The sequence below is a fragment of the Gossypium arboreum genome, chromosome 1 (assembly GCF_025698485.1).
Source record: "Gossypium arboreum isolate Shixiya-1 chromosome 1, ASM2569848v2, whole genome shotgun sequence".
NCBI classification, from domain to species: Eukaryota; Viridiplantae; Streptophyta; class Magnoliopsida; order Malvales; family Malvaceae; genus Gossypium; species Gossypium arboreum.
In genome coordinates, this window is record NC_069070.1 from 71,944,852 (window position 1) to 71,950,958 (window position 6,107).

General features: G+C 33.8%; 1 non-coding gene across 1 annotated transcript; it reads right to left on the reverse strand.

Moving 5' to 3' along the window:
• Positions 1 to 5,546: 5,546 nt before the first annotated feature.
• LOC128282477 (small nucleolar RNA R71) lies at positions 5,547 to 5,652 on the reverse strand. The gene has a single exon (XR_008272756.1). It is a non-coding gene; the product is annotated as a small nucleolar RNA R71 (small nucleolar RNA).
• Between the last annotated feature and the right edge of the window lie 455 nt (positions 5,653 to 6,107).

The following is a 6,107-nucleotide window of genomic DNA, read 5'->3' on the forward strand; positions in this document are numbered from 1 at the left end:
AAAATACTTAATTAATTAAAAGATGAAAAGAAATATATCATCTTATTATGGTCATCTTCAACCTAAAATTTTACGGAAACACTAGGAGAAAGAGAGGGGAAACTTTCAAGGCTTAATAAGATAAGTTCTCAAGTCCCGTTTTTAGTAATTTTGGTATTTTTGAAACCGGGATAGGTTAATCTCTCTATTTGAGGGATTAATTTGAAAAGATATCAAGGTATGAAAATGGGTCATGGATGTATTATGCTGGAAATTAGAAATTCATGGTAGAAAATGAAAGATTATTGATAGATAAACAACTTTTACAAAGTGATTTTTGTTGAAAACATGATTTAGGGACTAAAATGAAAAGTTGTAAAATTTGATGAAAAATTCTAAAATTTTATGAATACATGTGCTAAAAAATTGGTAATAGGGCTTTGGTTAGGCTTGGAATAGGGTGTAATTTGTACAAGTTTCATTTTTTGGGCCTAGGGACAAAATCAGAATTTATGGAAAAATTAGGGGCAAAATGGTAATTTTGCCTATAACGTAAATTGAGTCCATTTAAATATGAAATGTGTGAAATTTATGGCTAAATTCATTTATATAGATCCGAAAAACACTAATTCGAGGTTAGATCGAGGAAAAGAAAAGATTTCAGATTAGTAGACTTTTACACGAACAAGTGTTGAAGTAAGTTCGTGTAACTTAATTTGGCATGCAATTATGTTAATTGAATGTTGTGTTTGTATGTAATGTGATTTATATTGATGCACATTACTTGAATTCTATCATGAGAAATTTGATTCATGCTTGAAAATAGTGAAAAAGGGGTTGACTCCCGATTGAATGTTGAATTCTGATGATTATATGTGCTTTCCCGAAACTAATAAAGTCCTGCATTTGTTGCAGATGGGATTTAGCTCGGATTAGTAATCCAAATGAACTTGTTATAAAAAGGATTTAGCCTAGACAGGTAATCCCTATATAATACTTCTCGAGCATACGTTATGATTACGGTTTAGCCTGGATTGGTAATCTTAATCAATCTCCTCTCTGCATACGTTATATAAAGGATTTAGCATGGACTGGTAATCCTGTTATACGATATGTGGCTTAAGAGAGTGTTTCTTGGTTAAGTGCCCTAATGGGTACCTTGAATAAGAAATTGATGGATTATCGAATCATACACTTCAAGAGTACTACTTGTGTATCTATCGGGATTCAATGATTCAACAGACATAAAACTCTTGACATGGTATGAAAATCTTGATATGATATGATAATGACTTGAAAGAATATTGCTTAATGAGCTCATCTATGTTACTTGATTGATATGAATATTTTGGTGACTAACATGTTTGATGGAATGTATGTGATTAGGCAATTTAGCCAAATGGATGGAAACATAACATTGTATGCCTAGGTTTTAATAAACAAGATTGGTAAGTTTAGTTTCCATTATACGAACTTACTAAGCATAGTAATGCTTACTCCGTGTTTTCCCTATTTTATAGTGCTCGGAAGCTTGTGAAGGTTGGAAGATCATTGGAGATCGTCACACTATCAACTAGCATTTTGGGTATATTCAGTGAAATCATTTTGGGTATAATGGCATGTATAGGACAACTTGGCCAATAGTGACTTGAAATGTTATTTTGTAACCTAGCCATTGGAATGGCTAGTAATGGTTTATTTTGGCATGATCAAGTAGGTTATGATGTTAAATTCATATGTGATATGTTATGTATATGTGATCAAATAATGCTAATACCTAAGTTATTCCAAGGTAAGTTTATAAACACAAATACATGTAGTGATATGCCTTGTTGAATGATGAAATTGCCCAATTTGAATGCTTGAATTGGTTTGTATTGTATGTGTGTTTCAAGTAAGGGTCTTGGGTGAAAGTTTGGGTGAGAAATGAAGCTAGAAATGACTTCATTTCATCCACACGGGCAAACACATGGGTGTGTGTCTAGACTGTGTGTGACATATAGCCTGGTAACACGGGCTTGTGGATAGGTCGTGCGTCCCCTACTGTCAACCTAGGGTTAGACATTGTTAGTCTCTCGAGAGATAATAATATAAATTAATCACTTCTCTCCCTATCTTATGATCTTATATCTATATTGTCAGTAAATCTATCTTTGTACATTGAGGACAATGAACATCTTAAGTGTGGAGGGGTCATTTATATCTTTATCAGAAAAATCCCTGAATTTTGTTTTAATTCTTATGTGACTCACTCATATCACTATTAGAATGAAATTTGATTAACTTATGTTTTTTATTGATGTCTTGGATTAAAACATAGGCATTCAAGCATTGATTGTTTAAACTTTAAGGAATTAGAGAATCAAGCATGATAAAGTTGATTTTTGAGAATTAAAATTTTTTAGGTTGTTTCCCCAAGTTTAGGTATTATCTTGAGTTGAAATTCACAGGTTAAACATCAAAAAACCATAATTTTTGTGAAATCTTGAGCCTTTAAAGCATATATTATTTCTTTTATGCTCACTTTTATTGTTGCTTTGAGTGTGTCAATATCAAATTTTTATTCTAGAACATGCTTGATTATGCATGTCAAGACCACACCTTTGATTTGATATGTTGAGATGATTAAGGCACCTAGGTTTAACCCACTCACTCATAAAAGCCTACCTCCATAATTAACCCTTAGTGAACCCCATTGAGCCTAACAAGCCATTCATTGATTTACCCTCAATATTAACCCATAAACCATTATTGTTGAAATCCCCTAAATTAATTTAATCTCTATTTTTTTTTTGAGATTTGATTTGAATAAATTGCTTAGCTATGTTTTATTTTTTGATAGCTAGCCTATGTTATTTGATTTGTTCTTAAAAAAATATTAACAGTAACTTTTTGAGCTTAAATATTTAATTCCATATCCAATGAAGAAAAACATAATTCTAGGATCTTCTAATTAGGAATATAATTTATCAAATTTTAGTATTTTTCTAGTTAGGTAATTTTTCAATTCAATCTCAATTCTAAATTTTCTTTCAAGCTTGTGACCACACCCCCTAACCAAAGCCACGTTAGAACCCTTTAAAGTCCTTCTGATTGATGAATCATCTCAATATATAGTGGTGGAGATTTGATTTTCACGCAAGCCTATGGTAATAACTTTTCATATTGACTGATAAGTGCTTAATTTCTTGTCCTTAAACACCTCGAGTGATTTGAGTGAATCTTTAGTGAGGATGTGGAACTCTGTGATATTTTGAATCAAAGGTGATTACTTAGATGGGGGGAGACACCTAATGTCTTCGTGATAAGATGCTCAACTTGGAATGTTTGAAACTTTGATGTTCTTCCAGTCGAATTCTCAATGCATGATTACTTATGGTTTATTCCGAGATATTATTGACAGGAATTATAAGTTGAGAAAAATGAATTCTTAATTGTGAGTTGAAGATTTTGCTTGAGGACAAACAAATGCTTAAGTGTGGGGGTATTTGATAAACCGTAATTTATACATATTTTTATCCCGTGATAAGCACATTTATGGATGATTTCTCTTTAGATTTGGTGAATTTGATGCTCCTGATCCTTTAATTTCATGTTTTATACTTAGGTGAGCATAGGAGAGTACAAAGAGTGAGAAACGGACCAAAAACGGAGAAAATGGGCCAACGTGGGAAATCAACCTAGCTTGGACTTCCTTACACGAGTAGACCACACGCCCGTATCTATTCAACAGACTCGAACATAAGTTGAAGCACTTGCACACGGGCTTGTCCCTGTCGAGCCCAAGTCTAGTCCTATTCGGAAAAGGCCACTCTTGAGGGTTTTGAAGCATTCTAAAGCCTATATAAACACCTTAGGGGATACCTAGAAAACACACATGGAGTAGGAGGCAAGGAATTACTCGAAGAAAGCCGATTGATCCATCTCAGAAACCGGATTATCCTTTAAGACTGAAGATCTCCCTTCAATTTCCTTCAGGAGTTTTTTTGGGTTTTCTTTATGTTTTGTTATCATTATTCTTCTGAGATGTTTCCTTTTACACTTATGAACTAACCCCCCCAAATACCTAAGGGAATGAAACCTAAGACGAATCTTGTTATTATTTTCTAAATTATATGGTAGATATTTGATTTGTACTTAATTATGTGTTCTTAATTCTTGTTTTAATATTCCAGGATATTGATTCAAGTATTGACGTGCTTATTCAGAGGAGCAAAAGTCTCTGTCTAAGAGTAGATCTAGCATAATTGAGCAGAGTTGATTGCACGCCTAGACATAGGGTGACATAATTTTTCCGGATTAGGGTGAAACCTAATAAAGGAATCCATAGATCGAGTTAATGCAACACTAGGGGTTTTAATTAGAAAGAGATTTCAATTAATCAACCTAGGTTAGACATTGTTAGTCTCGAGAGAGATAATAATCTAAATTAGGGATTTCTATGGATCAAGTCAAATGAATAAATCGTCTAATTCAGAGTCAATAACAAGTGAAGTCTAGGTAGATTTTACCCTTGGGTATTTTCCAAATCATTCAGTTTTCCCAAAAGTTATTTCCCTAATTTACTTTCTGCACATTCTTAGTTTAGTAATTAGTTTAGATAAAACAAACCCCTTTATTTTTAGGCTAGATAATAAAAAGAAAGTTAATACTAGTACTTTTAGTTCCTTTGTGTTCGACATCCCAGTCTTGCCATAAGCTATACTACTGTTCGATAAGGTGTGCTTGCCTTTTTCGTAATTATAGTTAGCTTTCAAGAATGGACATTCATAAATTATAAAACTTATCACAATTTGTTCACAAACATCAAGTTTTTGGTGTCGTTGTCGGGGAACTAAGATATTAGGAACACTTAATTTTTATTATTTTAGCCATTTATTTTATTGCAATTTAAATTTTATTTTGATTTTTGTTACTAAATTTTCTTTTTCCTTCTGGCAGGTTTTTATAGTTTATGACTAGAAGAAACCCGTCGGGACCATTACTTTTTGATAGTGAGATCGATCGCACAGTTCTTAGAAACCGAAGAGAAATAAGGTGAAGCCTAAGATATACAGAGGAAGAGCAAGAGGACGATATTTCCACCACAACCGAGGAGACGGCTAAAAATCAAGAAAATCCGCTACCTCATGCGATTGCTGCTGATCCAGTAAGTCAGAATCCTGCTCTGTACACTATGTATAATTTAGAATCCTGCTCCGTGCACTATGTATAATTATGCTAAACCTAATTTAACAGGAACTGAATTGAGTATAGTTAGACTTGCTATTGCCATAAATAATTTCGAACTGAAACCTAACACAATTCAAATGATACAATAGTTTGCTCAGTTTGATGGTTTGCAGGATGAGGATCCAAACACTCACTTAGCAAATTTTCTGGAATTCTACGACACGTTTAAAATCAATGGCGTTTTTTATGATGCCATTCGCTTTCGGTTGTTCCCCATTTTGTTGAGGAACAAAGCTAAATAGTGGTTGAACTCGTTACCACGAGGGTCAATCACTACTTGGGAACAAATAACCGAAAAATGCTTACTTAAATATTTTTCGCCGGCTAAAATGGCTAAGTTGAGGAATGATATCTCTTCTTCGTGCAGATGGATCTAGAAACACTCTATGATGCATGGGAGAGATATAAGGACCTATTAAGAAGGTACCCTCACCATGGGTTACCTTTATGGTTGTAGGTTCAAACGTTTTACAACGGTGTGAACCCCTCAACAAGGCAACTTATTGATGCAGCTGCTGGTGGGACTATCAATAATAAAACACCTGAAGTGGATTACAAATTTATTGAAGAGATGTCACTGAATAACTATCAGTGGCAAGTCATGAGAACAAAGCTGACAAAAGCAGCCGGTGTTTTCAACCTCTATTCGGTCACCATGCTCTCTAATCAGGTAGAACTTTTAAACCAAAAAATTGACAGTTTGTGTAAACCTACTCAAGTAAATCCAGTGATGAGATGCGATTCAAATAGAGGAGGAGTATACACAGAATATCAATCCTTTAACCCCAACACCGAGGAGGAACAAGTTCAATATATGGGTAACAATAATTCTAGATCTCAAAATAACCCATATAGTAATACTTATAATACAGGTTCGAGGAGGTGGTCAAGGGAAT